At 39.4% G+C, this 17,479-nt stretch overlaps 1 pseudogene; it reads left to right on the forward strand.

Moving 5' to 3' along the window:
* The first annotated feature begins 14,340 nt into the window (after window positions 1-14,340).
* Window positions 14,341-16,779, forward strand: LOC115688791 (G-type lectin S-receptor-like serine/threonine-protein kinase LECRK3; annotated as a pseudogene).
* Window positions 16,780-17,479: the final 700 nt, after the last annotated feature.

Raw genomic sequence — 17,479 nt, forward strand, 5'->3', positions numbered from 1 at the left:
TTCCTTACTTTCCTGTGGTGGCAGATTTAGTGTATCAGTATGCGTCCTGTTAACTGCCCATGAATTTAAAAGAGCATAGAATGGGTCTTGAGGGAGAGGGGACAGCAATATTTCGCCTATGGACAAATTGTCCATGTAAATGTTCGATGCTGTTCTGCTAGATCAGCTGACCTCACGCGAAAGGTCGACAGAACCTCCCATCTTTCAGCCTCAAACCAGCTCAGAGACGTGAAAATTTTTCCTTAATTGCTTTTTTTGCGCTCCTAAACAGGATTTGCACCTATTTATGTGTTAAGAATCTGAGATTTAAATTAGTAAGAAATTTGTATACTTAGAGAGGATATCAGACGTCTCAAGTATGATAAGTGCGCTGAGAAGCAAACTCAAGAAGAATGATTCAAGAGAGTGGACTTCTCATTCCTTTTAGCTGTTCATGCGGGGCAGCTTTCTATTAAGTATGGTAAGATTTACACACGAAATTATACTATCCTTACATGAAGAAACTATTAGTATAATTGAAGTTTATTATGATGTAGCACACTCTCTTCTCACTCCCCCGAGCTTCTTCTCCGAGTTGGTCTCTCTCTCTCTCTCGTATTTTCTCTGCTTTTTTCTTCTCTAGTTAATCTAGTTTTTAGTTTTGGTTCTCTCTCCTTTTGCTGGTCGTGCATCCAAGCCTTATACAAAGGCTTGTTTACCAATTTTGAGAAGGGAAAGTCATCCCACGACTGTGATTAGGTTACAAAACTTGCTCCTCACGTCCACAATTATTAGTGTATTCTTTGACTTTGTCTTCACTTCTTGCGACTCAAATTTCTCTTTGCCAGCTGTAGTTGATGAAGCAAAGTCACTTAGTTATTCTGGCTGCTTGCTTGCTCAAGCTGTCTAGAGTCTTGTAGCCATAGGATTCTCTAGAAAAAATGGTCAAACTTCAACATCTCTAGCCTCAAAAGCCTACTACCAAGGAATAAACTATTGTGTGACAACGAATTTAACTTTTTTGAAGATTTGAAATATCTATATTAATTTAGATCTTATTGGAGATTTACCGATATTATGAGATTTATGTAAACTCATTTAGATTACTATTTTATCCGTCGTTTAGTCATATATCTGTACCATTGATCTTATTATAGACCTAGGCTAATGTAAAAACTTGAGTCTTCAAGATGTTTGGATTTGCTTTGTAATGGGGAGAGACTATTTTTACTCACTCCTTTTCTATCTGTATTAATTTCCTTACACACTGGCTTATGTGTGCTCTTATATACTAATAATATCAACGAGGTGTTGCTTTAGATGAAAAAGGAGAGTTTGCTTTGTGGGGAGTACTCTGAAAATAAAATCATAAATGCACAAGGTCGATGTGCGAGAATGCGTGCTTGGGATGGCCTGGGGAGGTGGACTAGTTGAAATGGACGAAAACTAACTTGGACCCGCATGGCCGCTAAACTCAAAAATATATATTAATACTACTAAATATGCATACGCGTTATGTGTATAGAAAATGGACATCTGAAAGATCAAGGAAAATGACTTTGTTTTGAAATATTCGAAGCATTAAAAAATTAAACTTATTATTGACGATTATACACATCATAAAGAAATTGTATCAATATACGTTAAAAGAGAAACGATCTCAAGATTTGGAATCTTTTTAAGGAAGGTTATTGCTTGATAGAAAATTTCCAAATTTTGATATGAAAACATTTTAGGGTCCATGGAAATTATATTTTTACAAAATCGAGAGTAGAAAAGACAATTGCAATCTTTTAAAAGTAGGAGATCTCTTTACGTGAACCCCCCAAAGTTCTTTCGTTATAGATTTGTATGTCTAAGTCAGGGCAAAAATCAAATTATTAAATTACGTCTTGAATTTGAGCTCCTTAAATAAGCACCGTCCAAAATTAGAGCAAGCGAGTATGGCTGGACAAATAAAATCCAACTGGTCATTTCTGTTTTGTCTCTTCCGGCAGTAATTTTGTGCATGCGTGACAGCTGGATATATAGGCTGCACGTGTCTTTTTTGGAGTAACTTTCGTTTTCTTATGTGTCCGCAAGAGAAAACTTCTACAGGCTACACCTACTTATTGAAGAAAGATGATTCCTCCTTTGGCATTAACAGAAGTTGCACGAAGACGACCGAGAAGATGAATTCTTCCATGCACACATAAATGGAGGCCCTACCTTTGACAATATTATATTAGGTGTGGACTATTTCTGTTCCTTTCATCGATTCCCTTCCAAGAAGGGAAGACTTCTTCATGTGTTATAAATGAGAGCGGGCTCTTCTTTGTCTGCAAGCAAGAACAAGCAGAGCATTTCTTCAATTAAAAGAAGGATCTCTTTTGAACACGTGATGTTTTGTGCAGAAAATTCTTGATTGTTTTTAGCAGTGAGCTAATTCTCATTATATATTGAGCAATTACATGAAGCTAAGCACTGTGAGTTTTGGTATAATTATAGGGCTGTGAAATACTCTGTGGAGATGCACGTATGAGTTGTATTGAAGAATTCGCATATTGGAGAATTGGTGTATTGTAGAGCAGTTAATATATCCAAATTGGCCTATAACTCATTCACTTAAGTTTTAGCACGAAGAACAAAAGGAAAGGATGAACAGTAAGGGTGTCAATGGGTCGGGTTTTCATGATACGCGACCCGACCCGAAATACTAGATATGCGTATTTAGCTATATGTCCAAATGTAGTCACCCTTTGGTGTTGCTTGAGAGTTTCGCTGAATATTCTCCCATGAGAGTTCTCTTACCAGACGCGAACAACCGCTTCTGTCTGGGAAAATTGCAGGTGAAAGAATGACTTACAATTGGATGACGGAGGTAGAGTTGCCGAGGAGGACGAAGTTGACGACGGCGGGCAATTTCACGTTCTGGAGGAGGACGAAGTTGAACGACAGTGTTACAAAGTGAAATGTGTTTCAGTTCTAAAAATAAAAATATATGTGTTTCGGTTCGTGTTCATAACACGAACCGAACCGAAATCATCAAGATACCCATTTGCTTAGCTAATAACCGAACATGAAGTTAACCCGGCCCGAAAATACCCAAAACTTCGGGTCGGTTCGTGTTCCGGTTCAGGTATATTGTTTAGTTTTGACACCCCTAATGAACAAGACGTTCTTCATTCAGTCGTGCGAAAAAGTTTTTGCTTTTGTCTTGAACATCTGGTGATTTGTGTTGTGAGTTTTACATTCACTTGAGTTATTTATTTGTAAATACTTTAGGATTATTTCCTATTGGCTCTTTTCGTGGAGTAGGTACCGACACTCGGATCAAACCCACGTAAATCTCTAGTATCCTTATTGTTTTTTTGTTGATTTATCTAGTGATTTCACGTTGATTTAAATTGTAAGATCTTATTAGTTTCCGAGTTAACTTTGCAACAATGGTATCAAAGCTTGAGGATAGGATATTCTAGATTTTGATTTGTGGCTTTTACTTATCTAATTATTATTTGAAAACTCTGTTGTTGCAATTATATATTAAGCAAAAGACGAAATTGAGAAGTTTAATGGGAGGAACAACTTTGGGTTATGGAGCGTCAAGATAGAGACACTATTAACAACTCAAGGTTTGGTTGAAACATTGGAGGGCAATGATAAGTTGCCCGAAATGGAAAGATGCCAAAAAGGACGTTCTAATGAAGAAAGCAAAAAGTATAATCTTGTCGAACTTATTTGGAAGATGTGTTAATAAAGGTAATTGTGGAGAAGGATGCAGCAGCATTGTGGGCAAAACTTGCAGGCACTGTATGTAACGGAGAGTTTGAACAATCATTTATACATTGTTGAAGAGGATGTTTCAATTTAGATATATTGAAGGTACTTCTATCATATCCCACTTATATGAGTTTAATAAACTCATGATGGATTTAAAGGACGTTGGTAAGATCGTGGATGATGAAAAACATGACATGATGTTGTTTGCTTCTTCACCAGAGTCATGGGAGGACTTTACCGATTCACTGCTACAGGGGTGTACTATGATTATTTTGAAAAAGGTAAAATTCGCTTTGTTCTCTAAGGAGTGGCAGAGAAAGTTGCGAGATGACATTCTACCATATAATATAACGTTGTGACTAGTGATTCGAGGTAGTGACCAACACTAAAGGTCCAATAGCAGCAGAGGTAAATAAAGGTCGAAGTTACGCCATAAAAAGTTTAAGGGATACGTGAAGTGCTTTGAGTGTTACAAAGAGGCGCCCATAAGGAGAGATTGTTCAAAGCTGAGATACAGAAGTAATGTGGCAAATGTCGCCGAGGAGAGCACCGGTGATGCAAAAGTTATCTTGTGTGTAACTAGCAGTTCGTTAGGAGACAAATGGGTGCTAAATTCTGTGTATTCTTATCATATGACACTTCATTTGAACTGGTTTACTACTTACCAGACTGCATATGGTGGTAGAGGTTTGATGGGGAATAAGGTAGCCTGCAAGGTTGTGATAATGGGGATAGTTCGGATTCGGATGTACGACTGGGGGTTGCGTACAGTGACAAACGTGAAGCATGTATCAAAGCTCAATAAGAACCCTATTTCTCTAGGGACACCCGATGATATCGGGTCTAAGTACAATACTAAAGGTGGTGTACTGAAGATCTCTCAAGGTGCCATGACAATGATGAAGAGGAAGAAAGAGACCGTGATAAGAGCCGCGTAGTTTCATCAGGTGAGTCAGACTTTGACTCGACTTAATTACTCAATTATGGCATATGCAGTTTTGACACATGATTGAGGCATGTATGACGATGCTGAGTGAGAGGGGCTTGTTGAAGGGTTAGAAGACAGGGAAGTTAGACTTATGTCAGCACGACATCTTTGGGAATGATTAAGTTTACTACAGCTATTCATTCGACCAAGTAACCAATAGAATACATTCATTCGGACGTTTTGGGGCACATCTCCGGTTCCTTTGAAAGGAGGTGCCCGTTTTATGTTGACATTTATCGATGATTGTTTGAGGAAGGTATAGGTATACTTTTTGAAACACAAATTTGATGTGTTCGATCTGTTTAAGAAATTAAGGCATTAATTGAGAAGTAGTAAGATAAACACATCAAGTTCCTGAGAACCGATAACGGCTATGGTAGAGATTTTATTGAGTTTTGCTAGAAAGAATGGATTGCGAGACACTGCATAATATCTCGGACACTACAATAGAGTGGCATAGCCGATCGGAAGAACAAACTTTACTTGAGCGAGCTCCGTGCATGCTAGGCAAGGAATTTCGGCCCGAAGCAGTGAATATAGCGTGTCACTTGGTTAATCAATCTCCATCATCTGTTATAGAGTGGAAGACTCTTGAGGAAATATGATTAGGGAAACCTGTTAATTACTCCAGATTACGAGTATTCAATGATTAGAGAAACCTGTTGATTACTCCAGATTATGAGTATTCGGATGTCCTGCGTATGCTCACGAGAGTGATGGTAATCATGAGCCAAGGGCAAAGAAGTGCATATTTCTTGATTATGTACATAAGGTGAAAGGCTACCTGCTATGGTGCGCTAATACCATATTACCTGGTTTTCTAATTAGTAGAGACATGATCTTCGACAAGATTACAATGTACACAACCAGCAAAATGGATGGATCGAGTTGTGAGGTGGAGCTTTAGAGGGATACTCCGGAGACTTCAGATGTAATAAAACTCAAGACTGCAAATGAGGCTGTAGTTCTTGAAGTCGGTGATATTGAACAACTAGTATAGCCGCAACACACTATAGCCACGAGTAGACAGAGAATGCAAATTAAACTACCAATATGCTATGGTTATATAGATGTTGCTTATAGGTGGAGACAAATGAGTCTTCGTCTTACATTGAGGCAATGGCTAGTTATGAGTCATTATAGTGGCTGGGGGTTATGATTGAAGAGATGAAATCACTCAATCGGAATCATATATGAAGCTGGTTAAAGTACCAAAGAGCCAAAAGATTATTGGAAGCAAATGGGTCTACAAACGGAAAGAGGGTATTCCCAGTGTAGAGGCTGAGGTATAAGGCGGGACTTGTTGCGAAGGGGAATAAATAACGGGAGGGCATTGACCACAACGAGCTGTTCTCTCCCGTGATAAGAAATACTTTTATTTGTGTATTACTTGCCTAGTTGCTACACAGGATCTCGAACTAAAGCAGCTAGATGTGAAACGACGTTTTTTAACAGTGAGTTGGAGGAGTGGATTTATAAGAGGCAGCCAGAGGGATTTTCTATTTTGGGCAAGGAAGATGATGTTTGTTTGTTAAAGTAATCTTTATATGGGCTAAAACAATCTCCTAGGTAGTGCTATAAGCATTTTGATGCTCTATTCGAAAAGTCAGATGGATAGCTGTGTTTACTTTCGGAGATTGAAGGATAGGTTTTTGATATATATGTTATTATACATTGATGACATGTTGATAGCAGCTTAGAATAGTTTGATATTGACATGCTGAAGATGTAATTGAGTGCTCAGTTTGAGATGAAAGACTTATGTGCTATAAAGAAGATATTGGGTATGGAGATTTTGCAGGATAAGGTTGTATCAGTTTTATGTCTGTCTCCAAAGAAATATATTGAGAAAATTGTGGCACGTTTTAATATGCAGTCAATGAAATATGTGAATACACCTTTAGTGAATGACTTAAAACTTTTTGATAAGTTATCACCATAGACTGAGAAGGAAGAGAACATATGTCTCGTGTTCCTTATTCTAGTGCAATGGGTAGTATTATGTATGTTATGGTATGTACTAGGTTTGACATTTCACAGGCTGTGAGCATAGTTAGTCATTATATGAAGCGTCTTGATAAAGCTCATTAGGAAGCTGTGAAGTGGATCCTCAGAAATTTGAAAGGGACAACGGATATTGGCTAAGTAGCATCGACACGCTTGGTAGGCGTTCGTGTTGGTGTCTGACACGCTTCGACATGCGGCCGACACGCTCGGACACGCGGTCAATGAGTGTCGGAGATCCGACACGCGGTCAACGCTGCCGACACGCCGGCAACACGCGAGTTGGGAATTTCGACAAGCGATTTCGACACGCGCGGGGTTAATTTTATAAATTTCTAAAAATTTAGGGGTCAAAATGTAAATTTATAGAAAAAATAAAAAATAGAAAAGACAAGGGAGAAAGCTTACTTAGTTCTATCGTGCCCTAACCTTCTCAGCTCTGCATCTCCGATTCTCCATCTCTCAAATTTCACACAACTGGTGCAGGAGTGCGAGAATGGTTCAGCACGGAGAACGACGTCTACGCGGCACGATTTTGAGGCAAGGTCGTTCCGGCCGTCACTCGCTTCAGCGACTCCTTCAAGAATCGCAAGTCAGCCGGACGCTCAAAGTCGCCGAAGTCCTTCAAGAAGTTGGTGAGTCGCCTCACTTTTGCTGGGATCTTTGGGTTTTAATGGGATCTGGGTTTTAATGGGATTTCTTGGTGAGGAGAGGATATTTGGTGAGATTGTAGAGAGAGAGATGATGGTGCCCATTTATCTATGTTATCATTCAGATGCAACACAGCAAGAATAACACTAAAAGTAGGTTGTGGAAGCATTTATCTTAGAGACTGAGACCACTGGGAGTTTTCTTGGAAGGCTTTTCGCTTTGTGAATGTTGAATTTCTTGTCGAGAGCTGTGTATGGCGAGAGTCGATTTGTTTGCTGGCGCCGCTATCTTTGTCGAATCGCACAATCGGTTTTTGGGCCGCTATTTGGGCTTTTCAGTTGTCACTTTTCACAGCATGTTGTCTGTTAATTGCTTTGCCGAGGCGGCTCGCTGTCTGACTTTAGCTTTGATATCTGCTGGTTTCGTGTTTATATTCATCTTGGGAGTTCGAAATTACTTTTAGTTTGCGATGATTGTACTTGTTTATTGACCTAATTTGAACAATATGCCTAATGTCCTGTGTTTTGATGAATGACTAGTTGTGATTTGCATTGCAATATCTTTTATTTAAGAATTTGATATAGTTTTTTCAGTCTATGGACATGCTCGAACTTCTCTATCTTGCTTTCTCTTGCCCTTTGTTGAAATGTTGGCCCATCACTTGCAAATTTGACAGAACAATTATTATATCAATATGTGTTTATTTGTAGTATATATTAAATTTATGGTTCTTGTAATTGTATTTTTTGCAGAGTGATTTCAAGCATGAATAGTAGCACTTCTAATACACAAGGGCCTACGGCTACATTCACCAACGAAGATTCCAATAAACCACTATGGAGGTATGTTACTAAGTTAGCTACACATAGCAATGCGGGGGGAAATTTGCCTTGGAAATGCAATTATTGCAAAAAGGATTTTAGGAGTTCATACACGAGAGTGAGGGCCCATTTGTTGATGATAAGTGGAAAAGAAATTGAAAGATGTGGAAAAGTAGAAAAAAAAGATCTTTTGGAGATGGAAAGATTAGATGAGGAGGTCAATATTAGAATAGCGAATCTTGCACCTAAAAATGTACCTTTGCCCTCTTCGAGTTTATCAATTAGTGGTGGTGGTGGTGAGATGGATTCATCCTTTGACCCCAAAAAAAGGAAGATTGGAAGTAGTAGTGATAGTGGAGGGTTGCTTGAGAAGGCATTCAACATGACTCAACGGGAACATTTAGATTATGAGATTGCTAAGATGTTTTATTCGGCGGGATTGCCGTTTAACGTACTAAGGAACCCTTACTTTCAATCCGCTTTTACTTATACCGTTAATCATAATATTGCCGGGTATGTACCACCGAAATATAATTTGTTAAGGACCATTTTGTTGTAAAAAGAGAAGGCAAATATTGATAGGTTGTGTGCACCTATTAGAGACATGTGGAGAGAGAAGGGTGTAAGTATTGTAAGTGATGGATGGAGTGACTCACAAAGGAGACCACTTATTAATTTTATGGCGGTGTCGGATGGAGAACCTATGTTTATAAAATCAGTTGATTGTTCGGGAGAAAGAGAGGATATGCATTTCATTTTTAACTTGTTGAAAGAAGTAATCAATGAGATTGGCCATGAGAATGTAGTTCAAGTAATTACGGATAATGCGTCAAATTGTAAGGGTGCGGGACAACTCATTGAGCAAGAATTTCCATCCATTGTTTGGACGCCTTGTGTGGTGCACACCCTTAATCTAGCTTTGAAGAACATTTGTGCCGCAAAGAATGTGAAGAGCAATCAAGTAATTTATGATGAATGTAGTTGGATTTCAGAGATTGTTGATGAAGTTATGAAAATCAAACATTTCATCATGAACCATTCCATGAGATTAACAATATACAATGAGTTTGTTAACTTGAAGTTGCTTTCCGTAGCGGATACACGTTTTACTCCGATGATTGTGATGCTTAAGAGCTTTAAGTTGATAAAAAGTGGTCTTCAAAGCATGGTCATTTATGACAAATGGAATATCTATCGAGATGATAATCAAGAGAGGGCTAAGTTTGTCAAGGAGAAGGTATTGGATGATTTTTGGTGGGATTCAATTGATTATATACTTTCGTTTACGGCTCCTATTTATGACATGCTTAGAATTTGTGACACCGACAAGCCTTGTCTTCACTTAGTTTATGACATGTGAGATTCAATGATTAAAAAAGTGAAGAAAGCTATATATGAGCATGAAGTGAAAAGGCTAGATGAAGAGTCTACATTTTATGAGGTGGTTCATACAATTCTTGTGGATCGTTGGACTAGAAATAACATTCCACCTCATTGCTTGGCACAGGCCTTGAATCCTAGGTAAGTTCTACAACTGTATGAAATTATTACTTTTTTAGTTATTCTTTCTTTGACATGATAATATAATACTCCTCTTACTTATTATGGTTTTCTATTTTTATTTTAAATAAGGTACTATAGTGATCAATGGCTCAATGAAGATCCTTCTCGAGTTTCTCCATAGAAGGATAACAAGTTCATCCAAGAGAAGGAAAAATGCTTTAGGAAATACTTTCCTAACTTGGATGAGCGAACCAAAGTGAATTTGGAGTATGTAGATTTTGCGTACAAAAATGGGGAGTTTAGAGAATTTGATTCCATTCAAAGTTGGTATTCTATGGATCCTAAAGCTTGGTGGGTTATTCATGGTGGAAGTGCACTTATGCTTCAAAGCATAGCCTTAAAGCTTCTTGCACAACCTTCTTCTTCATCATGTGCTGAGAGAAATTGGAGTACTTACTCCTTTCTGCAGTCGGTGAGGAGAAATAAGATGACCCCAAAACGTGCAGAAGATTTGGCTTTCATTCACAGTAATCTCCGTCTTCTCTCACAATATGCACAAGGAGAGACCAAGATGTGGGATATTGGTGGAGATGCATTTGACATGTTTGAAGATGTTGGAGTGCTTGAAGTTGCGAGTCTTTCACTTGATGAGTCGGAGATGGAGTCCAATGTACTTTTAGAAGAAGTGGATGATGTGGATCAATAACTTCTTGTTATATTTGATGATGAAATGTGGATTGTTTTTTTTTGTTTTTGACTTCTTTTTCATTTGCCTTGTTGGTTGGGTCAGTGAAGTGTCCTGGGGAAGGTGCTGATGCAGAAAGATTGGGTTCGGTGGTATGGATGCTTTCACTTTGTAAGACTTTGTTGCTGCTTCTTAACTTTGTGAATTCATGAATCTAGGGTGGATATTTGTTCTTTGGAAATGACTTGTTACTTTCTGCTGTGGAAGCTAACTGTGCCAATGTATGGAACTTTGTCATGAGCAAATGATTCAACACTTGTTCGGCCTTCGATTCGACCACTGACCCTTGTTTCAGCCTTTGACAAGGATTGGCACAATGCCTCTTAGCCTACTACATCATGGTCTTGTCTTATTATTTATTTATTTGTGGATTTGAATCAAATTAATTTATCATGTATATATAAAAATATACTTTTAATATACAACGAGTCCGAACGTGTCGGAATTTTGTATTTTTTGAGAAATAACGTGTCGCGTGTCGTGTCGTATCGCGTGTCGCGTGTCGGTGCTACTTAGGATATTGGTATAGTGTATCAGAGAGACGGCAATTGTAATGAGACCATAGGGTATATAGATCACGCCGGTGACTTGGATGAGTGCAAGTCTTTAATAGGGTGCGTATTTACTCTAGGGTGCGTATTTACGCTAGCAAGTGGTGCGGTGAGTTGGAAGGCGTCCTTATGGGCTCACGTTGCCTTGTCTTTGACTGAGACAGAGTACATGGCATTAATTTTTATAGTGAAGGAGGTGATATGGCTAAATGGTTTGCTTTCGGACTTTGAGTTATGTAAGAAAAGTGTTAATATATACACTGTATTAATCACTGTGGGATATATCTAGCATATAGTCCGGTTTATTACGAGCGAGCGAAGCATATTGACATCAAGTACCACTTTATCCGAGATGTCTTAGTGAATAATAATGTTGTTGTGAAAAATATTACTTTAGTGGAGAACCCCACATAACGAAGAAGCTTGTTCCTTTGGCGAAACTCAAGCTTTGCTCGAGCTCAATTGACGTTTGCAAAGAGTGAGCGCCCGTCGAGATGCTGGGAGGGCAGCAGAATTGATAAGCATTATGACTTGGCTTCAAACGTCTAGTTAAGGTGGAGAATTGTTAAATTATGTCTCGAATTTGAGCCGTATACGAATCCCAACCCATTTGGAGAATTTTTTTATTTTGTTCAAAACTTGGTGTGGCCTTTAATTAGAATTAAAGTCGGATTTAGAGGGCAGTGGAACTTGATAATATTGAAGATTTGTTATATGTTGGAGAACAAGAAAATTTCAAGGTTTGAATAGTTTGACCCATCAAGAAAGTGGACTCCTTTTGCAGCACCAAGAAAGTACAAAAGAAAGAGGCTCACATATATATTCTCAAAATATATATTTACTTGTGGGCTTAGGGAGTAATCAGAGGAAGAAATGATAAGTAAAAAGAAGGTTTTGCTTGTTGGGGTTTCTTCTGGACACGACCGCACAAGCTTTCACGAAAGAGCAAAAGCGCCGCACGAAGAACAAAAGGAAAGGATCAATGGGACGTTCTTGGTTCAGTCGTACGGAAGCTTTTTCCTTTGAGCTTGAACATCCCGTGATTTATATTGTGAATTTTATATCTAAATTGAGTTGTTTATTTATAAACACTTTAGGCTTTGGTGTAATTTAGGTGTAGGTAATACTCGAGCGTGTAAGCAATTGTAACTCCGATTTTTCGATTATAATAGATTATTTGCTGTTGGTTTTCCCCGTGAAGTTGGTATCGACACTTGGACCGAACCACGTAAGTCTCTGGTGTCCTTATTATTTATGATTTATTTCTCTGGTGATTTCACGTAGATTTAAATTGCAAGATCCTGTCAGTTTCTGCATTAATTTTACAACGCACTTGATTAGTAAATTGCAAGATCCTGTCACTAGCTTCGCAGTTTTTAGTGAATGAATGATAGAGAATTCTAAATAAAATTGAAACAAAATTTAGTTATTTTTATGATTGAAAGAGTGTATATATCCACAAAGATGCATTTCTTTTTTTGTAATCAAAAGATGTCTTTTTTAATAGGGTTAATATCACGAAAAATCCTAAACTAGTAAATCTGTGATGAATTTACCGAAAACTAATTTTTTGACCTCTAGAAACACCAAACTTGAATACCTGTGATAAATTTACCGACTCTTAATTTTTGTAAAAAAATCACAAATTGGTACACTTGTGACAAATGGAGAATAAAACCCAAAACTAGTACATCGTGTTATTTAACAAAGCAATTCAACAGTAAAATTTAACGGAGCGTAAATTTGTCACAAGTATATCAGTTTAGGGTTTTTGGTAGTAAAAAAATTAGTTTGGGGTAAATTTGTCATATGTGTACCAGTTTATGGCTTTTCGTGATATTAACCCTATTTAATAAAGCAATTAGCAAAAGATGTTTAACCATTTTTAATATATCTTTTACCCGTAATATTTAAGTACTCCAAGAGTACTTGGCCTTTTGATAAGGCAAATAGATGCAACCTTTGTTAAAAACTATAGGGGCCAAAGCATGATACCATATTACTATATCAATCAACTCTGTGATTCGAATGTCAGGATACGTAATATTATTCAACCAAGTAAACTGATTATGTAGCTTCATGAATAATTTAGAGGGGCTTCTGTTCACATTTACATAAATGAATTCTGTATTATGCAACATCATTCACATTTGAAGGAGCTAGCTATCCAAAAACAAAATCAAACAAAAATGAGGCATATACTAGATGATATCGGGTTACAAAACTAATGTTCTAAATGACACGATAGACTATGACAAAACAAAATAAATACACGACTTTCCTCGATATACCGATTTCTATAAAAATCTAGTCCTATTATCCACCATTTTTCAAGATACAACGAAATGAATATGAAAACATGTTTCGACTTCAACTGCAATAAAACCACCACCGTCTCAAGAGAAGCTTCCTTAGGGTCGAAATTGGTTGCCCATTGCCATTGCCTCACCGTAACGTACTGATGAGCTACCCATCCAAGGAGCAAGGACCATCAGAGAGCACACAGTCATTATCTTCTTCACTCGCAAACTTAATCAAGAAAGACTCGTTGCGCCGGTCATTGATTTTCTCTGAAACAAATGGAGAGTGCTTTCCCGCCCGTGTGGAACGGATCGACCGGAGAAGTTCTCTGTCTCGTTACTGATAGTAGTGAACAACTTGTTGGTCAAAGCTAGAAAAAGAAGAGAAGAAGAAGAACACTTTAAAAAAAAAAAAAAAAAAAAACTTTGGTACATGTCCGAACCTGGATCACGTGAGGAGAAATGTAACTAAATTATTCAATAAGCACAAAAGTATGTTATTTCTCAAGTTTGGAAACTATTATTACTCACTTAATTTTCTCACATTTCGTAATTAGAACCACTATTATCGCAAGATTTAGCTATCAAACGTCAGTATACCTAATATAATTAAACCAAGTAAACTAATGATATAGCTCCATGAATTTTGGGGGCTTCGGTTTACAAAATGAACGTTCTAAATAATCCTATAAACCCGGAGGCCTTACGGAATTAGCAACTTGGGCTATAATTTGAACCTACAGATGACAGGAGATAATTCATTGGACATTACATCAATACTCTGCCCAAGTCAGACCAAACAAAGATTCTATAATTAATTTTGCAGTGGTCATCGTATATAGATCCTCCTCTTCCTTCAGAAAACAACCATCCCGGTCCTTACTCAGTTGACTTGGACTTAGTAACCTCGAGCTAGATTTAGTTCGAATATCCGGCCTTAAAACACAGAGAACAGTTCTAATCTAAATCATCAGTTTGAGTACTGATAAGAGCGACTGAGATCAGGAACATCAGTCACATAGCCATTCCCTCCTCATTCATGGCTCTTGCCTTGTTCTTCCTCGTCCTCGCGTCGATGTTCGCAACTTCAGCTTCGCAGAAACAGATGAACGTAAGCCGAGGCTTGTCTCTGACGCCCAAAAACGACTCGCCCTGGCTCTCGGCTTCAGGTCTCTACGTATTTGGTTTCTACCAGAGAGGCAATGGCTATGGCCTAGGAGTTTTCCTAGCCGGAATCCCACCGCTGACCGTGGTCTGGACTTTCAACCAAGACAGCCTTCCATTTGCGAGCAACGCCACCCTGCAATTCACCACTGACAGAAGGCTGATCCTACAGTCATGGTTGCTGGGACAATTCACGAACGTCGTTGTTCCCGAAGTACCCGTCATTTCGGCTTTGATGCTCGACTCCGGCAATTTCGTTCTTTATAATTCCAACCGGGGCATAATCTGGCAAACCTTCGACTCTCCCACGTACTGCCTCTTGCCAGGCCAGAATCTCTCTGCGGGCAATCAGTTGGTTTCGAGCGCTTCGGAGTTCGATCAGTCTCCGGGTCTGTTCCGTATCAAGATGCAACGTGACTGTAATCCCGTGCAGTACCCGGTGAACTCGATAGACGCACTTGCCTACGCACTGGTCGACTAAGACGGGTGGTATAGGAGACAACATCACACCCCATATGGACGGTGACGGCTTTCTCTACCTCTTGCGTCCCGCCGGTCGATGCGGACGATTTTTTCAGATTATACTCTTACGACACGTTTAAGACAGAGAATTGGTTTATTAGATGGCTGTCCTCGGATGACCTATGCAGATCGAAGGGGATATGCGGGCTCAACTTGTACTGCGTGACGATCGACCCGAAAGTCGACTGCGTGTACCTTCCGGGATTTGCACTAGTTCAAGAGGGAAACTGGACGTCAGGTTGCGAAAGCAACTTCACCCAAGATAGCTGCAAAAGAAGGGGCGAAAACGATGACTACACCATCCAGCCAGTTGCGAACACCGTGTGGGAAGACGATTCCTACTCCATCCAGCAATTACTAACCATTGAGGAATGTCGAGCCACATGTTTGCCCGACTGCAATTGTGCTGCCGTGATATACAACAACGGCGAGTGCAAAAAGCAAGGCCTCCCTCTGAGGTTCGGCAGGAGAGACCTTGCCAATTCGAACACAGTTTCCATCAAGCTGAGTACAGCTACATCGGATGCTAATGCACCCAAGCGAATCAAAAAGCAGATCAGGATTGACATTTTGGTCGTGAGTGTCTCGTTGATCGCTTTGGCGTTGATAATTCTAGTCTCTCTCGGGGTCCTCGTTTACCGAAACAGGCTCTCGGGACATCAAACGTATTAAGAGCATGGAGTAAGCATCGGATCGATAGAGGATGTTGGACCGAGACGCTTCACTTATGAGGAGCTAAAGGAAGTGACCAAGGATTTCAAGGACGAGATCGGTAAGGGGGCGTTTGGAACAGTTTACAAAGGCACGCTGCTGAATCGTCGAAAAGTGGTAGCCGTCAAGAGGCTTGAGAAATCTCATCCGATGGGGACATCGAATTCCAAACCGAGGTGAAAATCATCGGGAGGACTCATCACCGGAATATGGTCTGCCTGCTCGGTTATTGTCAGGATGGACTCAACAGGCTTTTGGTGTATGAATATATGACCAATGGCTCACTCGTGGATCTGATCTTTACGCCCGAAAGACAGCCTCATTGGGATGAAAAAATGGGCATCACTCACGATATAGCCAGAGGCCTCCTTTACCTCCACGAGGAGTGTGAGACGCAGATCATCCATGGCAATATAAAGCCTCACAACATACTGATCAACGAGAATGGGAGGGCGAAAATATCTGATTTCGGACCGTCGAAGATGTTGAAGCCAGATCAGACCAAGACCATGACTAGAATCCAGGGAACCAGAGGGTATGTCGTGCCGGAGTGGCACAAGAAACTACCCTTGACAGTGAAAGCCGACATCTACAGCTTCGGGATTGCGTTACTGGAGATAATTTGCAACCGGAGGAGCCTGGATTTCTGCCGCTCTGAGGACGAAGCGTTTCTCGAAGAATGGGTTTATGGATGCTTTCAGGCCAGTGAGCTGGCAAAGCTAGTGGACTTCGAGGAGGTCGAAACAAAGCAACTGGAGAGGGTGGTTAAAGTAGGCTTGTGGTGCGTCTTGGAAGAGCCATCGCTTCGTCCCTCCATGAGGAAGGTGTTGCTGATGCTCGAAGACACCGTGGATATCCCCGTACCGCCTTCTACGACTTCCTTCCTCAGTTCCACTTGACTGTCTTCTTCATCTCTCCCACTTCCCTCCTTGCTGAAATTTGTCAATAATGTGAGTGACTTGAGCTGAAGCATGCGACTATGCTCGGTCTATTTTCGTTTTCTTGATGCTTTAAGTACTGTTGCTTGATACAATTCCAGTTGCTTAATGTAATTATAATGAAGTATTGGCAAATTTGCTCACTTTAGCAAGATGGTTGATGTTGGTTACGGGCAGCAGAGGTTGGATCCACTTTCCCATTAAACAGTGAGAATTGGCCACAAATCAACCATGAGATTGAACAGATTTCACAGGTCATTCTTTTCTACATAGAATTTAGGAAAGTAGACCAAGTTGGTAATGTTCTTTAGGGTTTAAACACATAATCATCTTAAGTTATCAAGGGCACGACATACTTGTCAGTTGGGAACGTTAATGAATAGACAACTTTTACCAACTACTTTATACAAATTGGGAAACTACCCACTACGTCACTAAATTGCTAGCCGATCATTTTGGGAATAATGATACAAATGGTCCCTAAACTTAGACCTAATATACAATGTGGTCCCTAAACTTTTAATTTGTTCAATGTAATCTCTGAACTTTAATCCAATATGCAATGTCGTCCCTAAACTTATTATTTGTTCAATATGATCCCTAGATTTCTTGTATTTGTTCAATTTAGCCCTTAAACGATATGAAAATGTTGAAAGTTGTCATTCTATTAATTGAAGTTCAGGGACAACATTAAATATTTTCATGTGGTTCAGGGACTAAATTGAACATGTACCAAAAGTCCGTGGACCACATTGAACAAATTAAAGGTTCAGGGGCGACAATGCACATCGAGCTAAAGTTCAGGATTCACATTGAACAAATGAAAAGTTTAGGGACCACATT

Source organism: Syzygium oleosum, unplaced genomic scaffold (genome assembly GCF_021117445.2).
Source record: "Syzygium oleosum isolate NSW1041296 unplaced genomic scaffold, Sole_v2.1 Sole_v2.06, whole genome shotgun sequence".
NCBI classification, from domain to species: domain Eukaryota; kingdom Viridiplantae; phylum Streptophyta; class Magnoliopsida; order Myrtales; family Myrtaceae; genus Syzygium; species Syzygium oleosum.